Here is a 16,769-nt window from a genome sequence, read left to right on the forward strand (position 1 = left end):
GCTACACACCAAGCGTTCGTATATACAGTGGCGCACAAAACTATAGCAGTGGGAAACCTGAAAATAAAAAATTTAAATTATTTGAATAAAGAGGTACTTACCCAAAATACTTAAAAAAAAAAAAAAGAATTTAAAGAGGCTAACTTACCCACAAGTGCGTTACTCAATCTATTTTTAAAAACAAGCAAAAGTTTGATACTTACTCGCAAAAGGCGCTAAGTACAAAANGAAACCTGAAAATAAAAAATTTAAATTATTTGAATAAAGAGGTACTTACCCAAAATACTTAAAAAAAAAAAAAAGAATTTAAAGAGGCTAACTTACCCACAAGTGCGTTACTCAATCTATTTTTAAAAACAAGCAAAAGTTTGATACTTACTCGCAAAAGGCGCTAAGTACAAAAAAAAGCAATTTGCGCTAGAAACTGTGCTACACACACACACACATACACAAAAATACTGCTGCTGATTAGCCAGTGCCGTTTTCTGCTCAATATCGTCGCTGTAATTAAGGATTGTACAAAGTTTTCGCCAAGGAATGAAGTGCAGCTGTTTGCTGTGCAAAAGGGAAGTTGAAGCTGGAAACGACCCAGTCCATACAGAACAGGTATTGAGTGCTAACAATTAAAAGCTGTTGAGGTTGTTGTTTTTTGTTAAATTGCTGCAAAGATCACCCAACAAGCTTTAATTTTTGGCATCTCTTGTATTCACTTTGAAATTAAATTGTTTGTTTATACAAATTTCGTGAAACAAGATTTCGGGATTGTTTAGTGAAAACTACCTCGTACAATTTCCGACAAGGCTCCGATTACCAAAACTGTCAAATATTTTTCGAAAGCTATACTGCTTTAATTGTTTGGGAAATCGTTGACCATATTTTTTGCTCACGGTTAGGTCTTAAAAAACTTTCGACATCGCGTCTAGTTTTCCCAATTAAGGGATTATAAGCTTTTATCTCTTGATTTGCGCCTTTTTTTCGATAGTTCTGGTGAAGTTTCAGCGATTTTTTTTCGTTTTCGTATTGCCACGTTGAAAACTTCCAGACTATAATTTTGTACAAAGTTACTGTGCATAGCGAATCAAGATGAGTAAAAGTGAGAGTCAGCCAGGCCAGGTGGAAGACGCTACTTCCTTAAAAAGACAAAGGACAATTTTAAAAAGAAGCATAGCTAGAATGAAAACGGGAATTCATGATAAGTCACTCTCATCAGATCCGTCGGAAGTTGAGTGTCGACTCGAAATGCTGAATAGTTACAGCGAAAAGCTTCTAGCGTGTCAGTCCGAAATAGAAGAGATCGATGAAGATGATGACACCCGTGACAGCCTTGAAGATTTAATTGTTGGAACCAAGGCAATGTTAAAATCCATATTATCAGAGAACAACAAGCACAAAGCTTCTGACACCTCCTTCACAGCGCCTCACAGCTCAAGACTTCCGAAAATGTCGCTGCCCAAGTTTCGAGGGCAGTATTCGGAGTTTAAAAATTTCATGAGTTTGTTTGAGAGCCTCGTTCATAACAACCCTGCGCTTTCAGACATTGAAAAATTCACACATTTAGTTTCGTGTTTGTCTGGTGAAGCCTTGGGAACGGTGAAGGCCTTCCAAATGACGGAAGAAAATTACCCGAAGGCGTTGGCAAGCCTGAAAAAGGTATATGATAATAAATGTCTCATATTTTCGAATACAGTTGCGAAACTGTTTGAGTTGCCGAAAATACAAAAGGCATCGTCGCTTTCGCTGCGGTCAATGATCGACACCGTATGAGCTGTATAGGACTCCTTGTTGTATTTGGGTGATGATAAAAATATTTCAAATGCGATGTTGATACATTTGGTAATGTCGAAGGTTAATCCCACTGCGCGGTCAAAATGGGAGGAGCAACTTGACTACGACAAGCTTCCGATGTGGAGTGAGTGTGAAGCGGCTCTCAATAAGAGATACCAGCACCTCTCATCTGAAGAAGCGTCGACATCGTCAAAATCGCACGACACCCAAAGGCAAAGCAACAAGAGTGCTGAAAAGCCAAAATCTTCTTTTGTGGCTGCGAAAGCTAAGCCAACTACTTGTTTCCACTGCAACTCCAAAGACCACTTTCTAACCACCTGCCCTAAATTTAAAACTCTCTCTCCTCAGCAGAGATTCGAATTCGCGAAATCGGTCCCATTGTGTATAAATTGCTTACGCAAGGGACATACGGTTTCTAAATGCAAATTAGAACGGTGTCGAGTTTGTAACCGGTCACATCACACCATGTTACACCAATACCCGATATCGTTCGAAACAACACCACAACCTTCGACCTCACAAACTATGCACACAGTGAGCGTGCCTGATCGCGTCATGTTAGCGACAGCGGTGGTCAAGGTAAAAACTTGCTCCGGTGATTATGTGTCAGCTCGTGCGTTACTTGACTCAGGGTCTCAAGTAAATTTCATGACTGAAGAGCTAGCACAAAGGCTGCGAATTCGGTGAGAGAAGGCGACATTAAATGTCATCGGGATTGGTAATGCCACCCAAGAGGTTCGGTCAAAAGTTAGTGCAGTCATAAAATCCCGAGTTAACAACTTCGAGTTTCTCGCAGATTTTTGGGTAATGGGAGCGATTTCGGCAAATCACCCAGATCGGGCTGTTGACACCACAGGTTGGAAAATTCCAGCTTATATTGAATTAGCTGATCCGGGGTTCTATAAGTCCTCAAAGGTCGATCTTTTGTTGGGAGCCGAAACATTTTTCGATCTTCTGTCGGTTGGTCAAATTAAAACTGATCCAAGGTTCCCAACACTGCAAAAAACACTTTTGGGTTGGGTTATTTCAGGCAAATACGTCTCCCACCAAAGTGAGCATTCTCAAGCTAGCAGTGCCTTATGCAAAGCTGAAGATGATTCTGAAGCAATTGATGAAATTGTCCAAAGATTCTGGGCAATGGAAGAAATCCCTTCAGAATCACAAGCTACAAAGTTCACTGCCGAACAAAGGGAATGCGAGGAATACTTCGTTAAGACTACTGAAGTCTTACCGTCGGGACGGCTTCAAGTAAGATTGCCGTTCAAAACTGACCAAAATGCGTTGGGTCAGTCATTTGAAACCGCAGCTCGGCGGTTTCAGGCGCTGGAGAGACGTACGTTGAAAGATCCAGAACTTCGTCAAATGTATCTGGACTTCATGGAAGAGTACTTGGCATTGGGCCACATGAGCCCCACTGATAATAAAATCCCGAGTGAAGCCCACTATTTCATTCCGCATCAGTGTGTCTTAAGACCACAAAGTACGTCGACGAAACTCCGCGTTGTTTTCGATGCGTCGAGTCGGACGTCAACACAAATTCAAGACCATTCAAGAAGAACTTTTTTCGACGCTACTTCGCTTTCGAATGCATAAGTATGCTATTACGCCAAGTTCTTATAAATGAAAATGATAGAAATTTTCAATTAATAGTGTGGAGAAAGCATCCATCCGAGCCTCTGCAAATTTTTCGTTTAAACACCGTGACCTATGGCACTGCGCCAGCTCCATTTCTCGCAACACGGTGTTTGCAGATGCTAAGTGATGTGAATGCACAAAAATATCCACTCGGTGCCAAAGTAATAAGTACCGATTTTTACGTTGATGATCTGTTAACCGGATCTGAAGATTTTGAATCCCTCGACAGAGTTCGCTGTGAGGTAACTGACATTCTAAAGTCGGCAGGATTCCAGCTAGCTAAGTGGTTCTCTAACCACCCAAGTTTTTTCGATAGTCAGAGTCTGGAAAAATCGTTAAGTTTCAACGATTCAGACTCCACTAAAACGCTGGGAATCCACTGGTCGCCAAAAGACGACTTATTTCGGTTTAGACTGGATGATACATTTGATGAGTTACGAGCTACAAAACGAAATATTTTATCGGTATCTGCCCGACTCTTTGATCCTCTTGGTTTGCTGGCCCCACTAGTGACCTCAGCTAAAATCTTATTGCAAGAGCTGTGGATTAAGAAACTAGATTGGGATGAGTCGATTCCGTTGTATCTCAACAGCAGTTGGCAGAATTTTAAAGCGAATTTGTTGCAGTTGCCTTCAATCAGCATTCCTCGGTTCGTTTATACTGAGTCGAGTGCTAATTGTCAAATACACGGCTTCGCCGACGCCTCAATAAGGGCTTATGGTTGTTGTATTTACATTCGAAGCCAATTCGCTAATGATCTTAAATGCATTCTGCTAACTGCAAAATCCAGGGTTGCTCCGCTGAAGACTAAGTCTCTTCCTCGTTTAGAGCTCCTGGCAGCGCATCTTTTGGCCAAGTTATGGTCACGCATTGCGCCAATGTTGAATCGACCTATTGACAGCATAACATTCTGGACAGACTCCGAAATAGTTTTGCATTGGATAAAAACACATCCATCAACGTTGCAAACTTTCGTTGCAAATAGAGTGTCCGAGATTCAAGAGTTGACTCAAAGTGCTTCGTGGCGGCATGTGCCAACTAAACAAAATCCTGCGGATCAAGTGTCTCGGGGTTGTAGCGTGGATGAAATACAGAACTCAATATGGTTTTCTGGCCCACAGTTCCTCTTAGAAGACCCCGCAAGTTGGCCAATAAATACCCATTTCGAATTAACGCCTGAAGAACAAGCACTGGAAAGGAAGAAAAACGCCAGCGCCTTAGTAGCAGTGAGTGACAACCGTAATCCACTCTTAACTGTGATTGAAAAATATTCCTCGCACAAAAAATTATTACGAGTTTTTGCCTATATTCTGCGATGGGTCTTAAAGGTGAGAGATCGATCCACCAAATATGATCCAACACCATCGGCACAAGAGTTGCAATTAAGCTTCTTAAAAATTGTTCAAATAGTCCAATTTGATGAATATAGCCAAGAAATTACAAAATTGTCAAAAAATCTTCCACTACCGTCGAGCTTGCAAAAGTTGAATCCATTTTTGCATGAGTATTCAGAAAAGTCCTTGTCGTTGAAATTGTTACGAGTAGGCGGTCGTTTATTAAATGCGCCTATCCCGTACGATGCCAAATTTCCTCTATTATTGAGTAAAAATTCGCAGTTCGTGAATTCGTATATACGGTTCCTACATTTGCGCAACCACCATGCAGGTGCGAAAGCATTGGTTGCAATTTTACGTGAAAAAATTTGGTTAGTCAATGCTCGAGAAGCATGTAGTCGAACCGTGCGAAACTGCATACATTGCTTTCATTATAAGCCAAAATTGAAAAGCCAAATTATGGGCAATTTACCAGCCGACAGGCTGCGTGCTCTACGACCTTTTATGGTTTGTGGGGTAGATTTTTGCGGTCCAATTTACGTCACACAAAGGATACGGGGTCGCCCCCCGGTGAAAATGTACATTGCGGTCTTTGTGTGTTTTACCTCAAAAGCTGTCCATTTAGAACTTGTATCTGATTTAAGTTCTGATAAATTTATTCTCGCCCTTAAAAGGTTCGTTGGACGCCGGGGAATACCAGTGACGATTCACTGCGACAACGCGACGAATTTCGTCGGAGCCGATCGGAAGCTCAAGGAACTGAAGGAAGCGTTTCTGAGTCAGAAGGAGGAGGTAGCCCAATACGCTGCGGACGAAGGGTTCAAGTTCACCTTTATACCTCCCAGGGCTCCCCACTTCGGCGGGTTATGGGAGGCCGCAGTGAAGTCGGCGAAGCACCTGCTCGTACGAGCCGTAGGCAACGCGAGTCTCACCGCCGAAGAAATAGAAACGCTGCTCGTCGAGGTAGAGGCCGTGCTCAACTCGCGCCCAATCGCTCCACTCAGCCAAGACCCGAACGACGGCGAGGCTCTAACTCCGGCGCACCTGTTGATCGGTTGCCGGCTCAGGGCAATGCCAGAGGAAACGGCACTCCCGGAACCCAGCACGCGCTACTCCGACAGATGGCAGCATGTCTGCTCAATCAAGCGTCGGTTTTGGCAAACGTGGTCCAGGAGTTACCTCCTGAGCTTGCAGGAGCGCAACAAATGGCAGCACCCACAGCCCAACGTAGAGGTAGGAGAGCTCGTCGTCGTTCACGAAGACAACGCCCCGCCCCAGCAATGGATCCTAGGCCGAGTGACAGGTACGATCGCCGGCCAGGACGGAAAGGTGAGAGTGGCCGATGTACAAACCAGAACCGGAACAATTAGGCGTCCGATATACAAGCTTGCCGTGTTACCATTAAACGACAGTTGAAGAATGCAGATTCGTTCAAGGTGGCCGGTGTTGAAGCAGACGACTAATCTAAGAAACTGAATACCTAAAATGAAATGTAAATAAATGACATGTAATTAAAAATGAATTTAAATAGAGAAATAATTATATATACTTACCTAAATGCCTAAATAAGATTTACCTTATACTTACCTTACATTTTACTATTACTTACCTTATAATTACTTTCTACTTACCTTGTTTTCCCTTTAAATGAAATTCGAGTTTACTTACCAATTTACCTACCTTTAGTTTTTAGCACCACCCTAATGTAAGTAAATGTATGGTTACAGTATTCTAATGTACCTATGTGCATGCGGTGTGTGTATGCCTACTGCAGCACGGCTTTGTCCACGCTCTCTGGTACACATGCACACATACGTATGTTCATAGGTGCAGGCGAAGAGCTTACCGTTTTAATGTTGGAATTTGGAAGTTTAGGTAACTGCAAATTAGATGTAAGAAGAAATATTATAAAAGGAAGAAAATGAGAAATTAAAATTACAGTCTATGAGTAATCGATGCAATCGGCGGTGTTTTTCTTTTATGCGGATATTTAAGCGACAGGCAATGTTTTAAACAGTTAATTTGTGCTCCCCTAAATAAAAAATTACACTTAGTGAAAGTGAAGCTTTATTGCTAAAAAACATTAGCAATTTTTCAACCCACGTACATTTCGCTTGGAGTTTACGAAATCTCAAAATGATTTTGGGTTATATATTATACGCCGTTTGATTTTACACAAGCAAGCTTTATAACACTTCTTGTTTAATTCAAAAAACTTATGACGCAAAAGTGTTTTTTGAATAATCTAAAATAACGTGACTTTCTGTTGCTGCACGCACTAGACGAGAAAGGTACGATATCATTATCAATGATGTTCCATGATATATTTGGTAAATTAAAGTCACTGAACACAATCATTGAATCATTAATCATAATCATTAAATTAACTGATTTCAGTAAAGAGACATGTTGTGTATACACTGATAAGTCAGATCGGGGAGGAATATAGCATAGAGCTACGTAAGTAAACCCTCTTCCAACCTGTACTCGAAAGCATTTGAATTCTGCAGATTCAATATGCGGAAGACTAATTTCGTGAGATGGCATTGAAAAGTCTACGGCAAAGAGTACGCCACCGCCGATTCTGTCCACACGATCTTTTCTGTAGATATGATGATTATTTGAAAGAATCTCTGAATTGAAAATGTGAGGTTTGAGCCAAGTTTCAGTGAAAGAAATTATATAAAAATTGCATTCAAGGCCATTAAGATATAAGTTCGTTAATTTATTATTTAAGCCTCTTACGTTTCGATAATAAATACTTAAAGCCGATTTAGTAATAAATTTTTTGACTCAGTATTCTGACGGGGAATGTTTGCTGAATTATTATTTTTGTTGAATCCATACTCGAATTCACGGACGAAAGCTGAAAAAATATTTCTTTCATATTTAAAGTTAAATTTTCTGATACTTAAGTTGATAGTTTTAACTTTGGACGAGATGTAAAACTTTACATCGCCTTCGGAAGTATCCCTCGAAAATCTAGAGACAAATATAGACTTCTTTGGGGGAACCACAACCAGTCTCCTAGTATTAGACTCGATTACCGGCGGAAGGGGTTAAGTAACTGAGTTACTCATTGAGGGCAAAGTCAGCGTTGTAGGATTAGATGACGATGCCGCAACTTCAACGGGGGAAGGGGAAGATACTGCAGGCTCGTTATTATTAGAAGCAGAAGCAGACACATTATTTGAGAATGTCGGTGGACATGGAAAAAGAAGGTTAATTAAGTCATTCGGAAGATTGTTCTGACGTGGAATGGACTATGAAGACGCTTACGTTTTGACACAGGAGTATCCTTAATAGATTGTACGACATTTAAGCATTTAAAAAATTTAAACACATTTTCATAATGCTTGTATTTTTCGGTTAGTACCGACAACTCTCTCCCAACCTCTGAAAAATTATTTCTGGTTTGCCTAAACAACTTGAAGAGATCAACTTCGGTTGACCTGCACTTTAAGCAAGACCAGCAAAGACCTTTGCCATCATTAACAGCGTCCAGAATTCTTCCTGTCCAACCAGCACAGTTTAGATGGCAAATACCATCACAGAGCCATCACGATAAGAAGCGTTCAGATTCGCTTTTAACTTGGAAATTATCAAGATCGCACTTCATAGTGAAAAATAATTAACAGTTATGATAATAAAAAGGCAAAAAAAAATACTTAGGGCCAATTTCACAGTGCGTAGTTAACTCAGAATCGACAGTTAACTAGAGATTTTCAGTTTAAAATTCTGTAGTTAACTCCCGATTCTGAGTTAACTACGCATTGTGAAATTGGCCCTTAAACAGTTAGGAGGTTAGTTAAAATCAGCTGATGTACATAGCTTTAAATGTAAGTAGCGAACCGTTTGAGAATCACTGTATTATGACACTCAATAAACACAACGCAAACAGCTGAGACAAGAATTACTAAAACAAGTAAACAAAAAAGGCAAAAGAAATGCGCAGGAACAAACCCAAATGCAGTTACACAGGAATTACTATTTCACAACAACAATGATAGCAACTAATGACTCGGCAAGATTACTTGCATATAATTGGAATTTAATTAAATTGCTTCAAAACAATATAAAACACAACAATAATAACTTTTACTTAGCTTTATTTGCACAAATTGCTCACTGGCACTATATCACTCAACTTTAACTAAATATTAGCACAAAATCTTTGAAAAACAAAGTCAAAACGGAGCACAGTATAAATATGTACGTCTTCACAGCTCGAAGTTTGCGTTTTTATTATTTACCTCCCTTTTATTAGCTCGGGATGTAACTATGTAACTATGCGCCTAAAAGATGCAGCGATTTCTATTCTCAAGTTACATACCTACTTGATGACAGTACGGATGGAAATTATAATAGCGAGGTTTTAGTTTTTTTAAACTATAATTTTACTATGCGTAATAAGCGTATGTGTCAGTGATCGGACTAAAAAAAATTCTGGGTGGTAGAATCTGAAAAAAATGTTGTAGATTTCTAAAAAATGTGGTAGATCTCAAATCTTATTTTTTTATGTATTACGAAACAGAAAACGTAATAACTATTTATAGTGTCGAACAAATTAATAGAGTCGAGACAGTTGGACAAGTTTTGACTATTTTGATTAACTTTTATAAAAGTATAGGTCATTATCTCTAACAACTACATAAATTCAAATTTCAAACTTTGTGCAAAAATAAAAATGTTATGCTAAGTTTCACCTAAATTGCAAACTTCTTAATTAGAATTTCCAGAAAAAAATTTTAAATTTTAATATAGCGAAGTTCAAATTTGAAGTTTTTAAAAAATCGCGGTGAGTTTTGGCAATTTTTTGTTGACAGTGAAACGCAGTTCCTTATTTTATGATTGAAAATTTACAAATGCATCGAATATGCAAATGCAAGAACATATGCACAAAATCCTGAACAGCCGTATTGGGTTTAGTGTTGGAAAACTTTTTAAAGAAAATTATGGCGAGCAAAAATGAAACTACTCAAAAACGCGAAGATGTGTTAGATTTCAGACCTTGTGTGGTAGATGCTCAAAAAAGTTGTAGATCTTTCACAATGTGGCAGAAGTCCGATCACTGATATGCGTGCGTATGTTTTTGTTGTTGTTTTTGAAACTCCTTATGTGTAAAAAAACTGAGTCCTTTATTGAATGCCAATTATTTATCTAATCGGTAAGTGTTATAAGCCACCTTCCATAAGGTTTATTAATGACGAAAACTATTTTTACTGTAAATCCTGTAAACCCCCAAATCGTGAAGTACCTGGAACAGGGCTATTATGTTGTGTGGAATTCAAGCAGTTATTTTGCGAAATGCTAACGGTTTAAATTTAATTAACGCTGCATTTACACGTTCAATAAATTGCTTACAATCTACTTACACGTATGAGTTGTCAAAAGCCATTTTTTGAACATGTTAATCTCAAGTAAATGTCAATTATACCAATTCACAAAAATATTTATTAAAAGTAAAAATCAGTACAAACTCAGAAAATCAGTAGATTTCGCGTACTGATTTCGGGTTCTTAAAAATAAGTATGTACAATAAAAAAAAATCAGCACATCTACTGATTAAATCAGCGCATCTGGCCACCCTATTTTAAACAGAAATAACCAACGAAGGTTACCACCACTATCTATATTTTTTTTTTATAATTTAATACAAAAGAAATTCATATACCTTACCCAAGTTTGTTCTATGGTAATTAAGTAATATTTTTTATTGAAATATTTTTCAATAGGTCGCTTTCCTCATTTAGACATTTCAGTTATAAAGATATTTTAGTCCTCTTTCATTTAGGCTGTGTGCGAGTTGACCTAAATTTTAGTACCTAAACTAATATTTCACTGGAAATTTCCAGCACTGCTACAATTTAGGGAAACAGCTGCTAAAACTGTGCAAGTTCGTTTTACAACCTAAATTTTTTGTTCTGGAATTTGAATTTGTTTTCTTTTAATAAATATATCTATAAAATGAATAATTTTGTGATTGGGACTATTTAACAATATAATAAATTTGCAACAGAAAAGGATAATGCTCCATACTGACATCTATAAAAGAATCCGTTTGCTCTTCTGACCCTGCGAAATAATATACATCCATCGAATTACACATATACTTATCTGAATGCAAAAATCAAATAAATTTATACTTACATATTTCTGAACATTTTCTTTTTTGTGCCATACCAATGATAAAAATTATTTAAAACATCAAAAAATCGTTGTTCACTTAATTGCTCGCTCAAATATATTGACTGTTCAATTTAGGTTGAAAAGTATGCTCGCAGAAAATCTAAATTGTTCCTATTCACTGCGTTACCGACACTTTCCAGTGATTTAGGATTTTTCTCTATTTAGGTAGCAATTTAGACGTACTCGCACACAGCCTAAATAGAGAAAAATCCTAAATCACTGGAAAGTGTCGGTAACGCAGTGAATAGGAACAATTTAGATTTTCTGCGAGCATACTTTTCAACCTAAATTGAACAGTCAATATATTTGAGCGAGCAATTAAGTGAACAACGATTTTTTGGTGTTTTAAATAATTTTTATCATTGCTATGGCACAAAAAAGAAAATATTCAGAAAGATGTAAGTATAAATTTATTTGATTTTCGCATTCAGATAAGTATATGTGTAATTCGATGGATGTATATTATTTCGCAGGGTCAGAAGAGCAAACGCATTCTTTTATAGATGCAAATTTTTCTATTGCAAATTTCTTATATTGTTAAATAGTCCTAAAGATACCACAAGATTATTCATTTTATAGATATATTTATTAAAAGCAAGCAAATTCAAATTCCAAAACAAACAATTTAGATTGTCAAACGAACTCGCACACTTTTAGCAGCTATTTTCCTAAATTGTAGCAGTGCTGGAAATTTCCAGTGGAATATTAGTTTAGGTACTAAAATTTAGGTCAACTCGCACACAGCCTTAGGTAGCAATTTAGACGTACTCGCACACAGCCTTAATACCAAACTTGTTTAATTTGACAAGTTTGACTCATAAAAAAAAATAACTGTTATTTTCGGTCCCCGATATATGTATATGTTCTTTGATATGGCGTAATCAATTAAATATTTTATTTTTGTACGATCATATGGCCAGTAGGTAGGCTGACCAGAGGAAATGCAGTCTAGTTTGCTTTGCTATGTTATGATAGCATTATAGAGCTAACATTTTGGATTAATTAGGCATGGTCGCCAATTAAATTTTTTTTATGCAATTGAATATCGCGGTGGGGAGTAAAAAGCAGAGATTTTAAGGTCGCGACCGTGGATTTTTGAAGACATTGGTGTAGCTTGTAGACTATTCGTGGCATAACGTTCTACTGCGTTGCATTCTAATTGATCTCTAATCAGCGCATTTGTTCCGCCATGGGCCTCAGCATCAGGGTGATTAGTAGCTTAACATCCAGGATTTTAGAAATTATATATGTTGGTGACATGTGTCTCAGAGAGTAGAATAGCACCTACTTTTTTCTAGTTGGATTCTTATAAAATCTAATTTGTGCTGATTAACTCCTTAGCGTTCCATAACCATATATGTCTGCTTCTTATTCGGCGCGATTTTGGCCGAGTTCAACAAAGCACGCGTGTCGTTTCTCTTCTGTGCCAGCTGACGGTAATTGGAAATGCTAAGGGAAGCCAAGTCCTTCTACACTTGATTTTTCCATAGGAGTGAAGGCCTCCCTCTTTCTCTGCTACCAGCAGCGGGTTCCGAGTTTAATACTTTCAAACCTGCTGCGTCGGTGTCTATTCGAACGACATGACAGCGGATCCGCTGTATTTTAATTCGCTGCACTATGTCCATGTCGTTGTAAAACTCATACAGCTCATAGATCCGTCATATGCGGTACTCGCCCTTGCCAACGCGTAAAGGCCCGTGAATCTTCCCCGAAATATTTATCTCGAATACTCCAAGAGCCTCCTCTGCGTATGTTGTCCTTGTCCATGCTTCTGCGTCATATACCAGACTGACTCACAGATTGTGGTTTTCGTACGTCAAGAGAGGACTGTGCTTCAGTCCAAAGAAACACTTGTTGGCAAATGTGCTCCGGGGTTGGAATTCGATGGTGATGTCATTACCTGTGATAATGTTGGTTCCCAAGTAAACGCAATTCTCTACTTTCTCGAAATTATAACTGTCAACAGAGACGTGGGTGTCATGGCGCGAATGCGGTGACTGTGTGTTTGATGTTTGGAGATACTTCGTATTGTCCCTTTTATCACCAGGTTCATTAATATTGCTTTCTTATTCAACTTGGAAAAGCAGAACAGACTCCGCAGTTTTTGTTACCGATTATGTCGATGTCATCGACACAAGCCAGCAATTGCACGCTCCTGTAGTAATTTGTTCTCGAGCGGTTCAGTTCTGCGGCTCTTATCATCTTCTCCAGCATCAGATTGAAGAAATCACCCTGTCTGAAACCCCATTTTGTAGCAAATGGCTCGAAGAGGTCTCTCCCAATTCTGACCGAGCTTGTGGTATAACTCAACGTCATTGTACTCATACACTGAGTACTCTGTGGTTGTTGTCATAGAGATAGACGGGGAGGAGGTATTATTCCTGGGATCCTGCATCGTGGCGCACAACATATAGGCTCTACCCAGAGAGTCTGGAAAGTTTTGGACCACATTTTGCTTGCGATTATGCAGAAGGCTGGTCAGAGGACTAGGCTGTTTAAGGCAGGGCTGCAAACCACTCCAAATCGGTGCGGTTCGGTTCAGTGGTTCGAACCACATAGAAAAAGCTTGTACCGGTACAAGAACCGGTTCACGAGTATTCCTGAACCGCGGTTCGGTTCGGTTCAAGTAGTTTAATTTCCTTATGCTAAAGTATTAAATGTTATAAAAATATGACAAATCCACAATATAAAAATTAAAGGCTTTGTTATTGAGATCAAATAAAAATATACATATGTGTAGTGGTGGAAAAATAAATGGGGACGAGACATTTCATCAAGTATTGGCTTTTTTTTAATTTATTTAATTTTTATTTTGTTATAACCAAATAAATCCAATTATCAAACTTTGTGCAAAAATTATCAATATTCTGCACAGTTTAATTTAAATTGCAAACTTTTTAACAAGAATTTCTAGCAGAAACTCAAAATATTATATTATTATTTACGAGAAATATCTTATTTTGTCTCGCGGGATGATTGTTTTCAGATTGAAATTATTTACGTATTTTCATAATAATTATATGGGATTTTTATTTTTCTCGTCTCTCGGGACGTTTATTTCACAACGAAAATATTTACGTATTCTCATAATAATTATATGGGATTTTTATTTTTCTCGTCTCTCGGGACGTTTATTTCACAACGAAAATATTTACGTATTCTCATAATAATTATATGGGATTTTTATTTTTCTCGTCTCTCGGGACGTTTATTTCACAACGAAAATATTTACGTATTCTCATAATAATTATGTGAGACTTTTATTTTTTTCATTCGTGGACGTTTATTTCATTACGGAAATGATTTACGTCTTCTCATAATGCTTAAGTGGGGCTTTTATTTTTTTTCCTCTCGTGGGACGTGTATTTTAAGACGGAAATGATTTACGTCTTCTCATAGTAATTATACGCGACTTTTATTTTTCTCGTCTCTCGTGACGTTTATTTTAAGACGACAATGATTTACGTTCAACGTTTTCTCTTAATAGAATCGGTACTTGTACTGCCGATTTCACGAAATTAAACGCCAATATCTCCGAGCTCGACTATTGGAATTTGATTTGCTCACATCTGGTAACCCTTTTCAAAAAACTAAAACCACGTAAAAACAAAGCCTATTAGTTTGACACAATCGCTTTTGAAAATCTAACGAACGGTACAGATTTGATGACATGGATAATCGTGGCGTTAAATATTTAACTCGTCAAATGTCTGAACTCAATTAAGAAGTTTCATTTCAATAAAAGTCCCATATGATTATTAAGAGAATACGTAAATGATTTCCGCCTTTCAACGTCCCGAGAGACAAAAAAAAGAAACATCTCATAGTATCACAAGACGTGCTACGAAATAGTTTTTCGCATTTTCTGACAAATGTATTATTTTGAGTTGCCTTTTTAAGACGGTGTGCGATATATCGTAGGCCAAAATTCTTTGTGTGAAATAAATATAATTAGAAGAAAAGAGGCAAATATTTGCGAAAAAATTAATATTTATTAAAAAAAATGCAAACTAGATTTCTTCAGATGCAGCATAATCCGTTTCCGGTTCGATTTCGCCGGTTTAAAGAGATATATATGTACTTAGTTTCTGGCAAAAGAATTTTCTTCTATAAATTGGTCTTATACAGCTCAACTGAGGTTCTGAACTCAAAAGTAGCCGACTGAAAATATTTTGGTTACAGATTTCTCTAGAAAATGCACTTGAAAAATCTCGTCGGTACGACTGGTAATGCTTATTGCGTGATTCTGGTGCCTCCTTAGAGTCAAAACATAGTGGAGCGGCGAGCGAAGAGCTAGCATCGCCCAAAGCTTCAATTACAAACGTGTATGTACGCTTTCCTATTCACTAAGCGCTCTCCCATTGAAACATATGCGATTGAAATCGACGCTTTGCTCGATGCTCTTTGCTCGTCGCTCCACTATGTTTTGAGCCTAAAGCTAAGTATACACGGCAGAGAAAAAACAAGAAAAAATCTCGCTAGAGCAGTGTGACCACTTTGTGAGTAATTTCTCAAAACGTGAGGAATTTCGGGTCAGCTGAGTATTTTTTGAGGATTTTTATTTTGCGGAATTGTCTCTCGATGTATTTGCAGATAACAAATGCAACCATGTTTTAAACAACATAGTTGTTAAATCGCTCTGCAAATGTTTGAACAAAAAGCTTTCCGAAGTTTTAGAAGGAACAAAATACACCACACAAGCGGCTTGTCTAACATTCTTCAAACCTACTTTTCGCATTTCGCCATACACTATGCAAACATGACTCGTTCAAGCAAATAATTTAAGTTTTCTTCCGGTTCACAATGTAAAAGAGTTTGGTTTTCTTCGATTTTTCTCTCTTGCGTCAACATGGCGGCCAAAAAATCAAAAAATTTTGATTTTTGTTCACATTTCCCTCAAATGGCTTATCAAACCTTTAAACGCCCCTATACACAAAGGGATATTTCGCTTGATTTGTCAAACCAACCGCTTGTGTGATGTTTTTCGCTCTTAGCACTTTCGCTACCAGGCGTCACATATATGTGTCAGCTGGGTTTTCACGTGGGACCGCCGACACAAATGTGTGACGCCGGTCTAACTTAATTAAATTATACCTCCATTCACCGCCGTCTGCGATAGCGGGTTGTTGGATACAGTATGGTCTATAGGAAGGTCTGGCACACGTTTGTGACAAGTGGTCTCGGGATTACTGCTACCTATAAAGTATGAGGTTATGTTTATTTACAGTGCACGTGTGAAAGTCTTTACCGGCTTTAAGAGAGAAAATATTAGCTTCATAGTGAAATAAATACACAGAGGACGGTAAGTACATTAGGGCGGGTCGAAAAACTAATTTTTCTCAAATCCCTTGGTAATAGTGAAAATATATTGTATCATGAAGTGAACAACAAGCCTGCAAAATATTAGTCTTTTATTTTAATTGTAAGAGCCCGCGCATCGACCGCCAAGTGACCCACAGCACACTAGTCGAATAAGACCAATTCTTGTTAAAAATTCTGGGTTCAGCAAAAAGGTTTGGTACATATTTTTAGTTAATGAATTCGTTAACGCAGAAGATAAAGTCAAATATCATTTCTCGCAGCCCTTTAGCTTATGCTTAATCTCAAAGGTATCTGTTTTCAATAAAATTTTAATTGTTCTCTTGATAATTGCACTGGTCTATAGTCGAACGATGTAAAGAACAGCTTTAATATTGCTGGCGTTCATTTAGGTCGCTGGTTCCAAATATTCTAACCCCTTTTTAATATTAGCTATAGTTTGCGAATTTTTGCAAATTTAGGAACAATTTCGGTAACTCTAATAGAAAAGCCATTATTTTCCATCAT

General features: G+C 38.0%; 1 protein-coding gene and 1 long non-coding RNA gene across 15 annotated transcripts in view; one reads left to right on the plus strand and one right to left on the minus strand.

The window, feature by feature from the left end:
* Window positions 1–16,769, minus strand: part of Cadps (calcium-dependent secretion activator 1) — a 390,371-nt gene that overhangs the window by 197,475 nt on the left and 176,127 nt on the right. The window lies entirely within an intron of this gene.
* Window positions 14,257–16,769, plus strand: part of LOC108360156 (uncharacterized) — a 25,688-nt gene continuing 23,175 nt past the window's right edge. Inside the window, exon 1 of the long non-coding RNA XR_001847069.1 lies at window positions 14,257–14,435. This is a non-coding gene — a long non-coding RNA (uncharacterized LOC108360156). The remainder of the gene's footprint in view (window positions 14,436–16,769) is intronic.

The sequence above is a fragment of the Rhagoletis zephyria genome, unplaced genomic scaffold, assembly GCF_001687245.7.
Source record: "Rhagoletis zephyria isolate East Lansing unplaced genomic scaffold, Rhagoletis_zephyria_1.1 Rzeph_scaffold_00014, whole genome shotgun sequence".
Classification (NCBI taxonomy): domain Eukaryota; kingdom Metazoa; phylum Arthropoda; class Insecta; order Diptera; family Tephritidae; genus Rhagoletis; species Rhagoletis zephyria.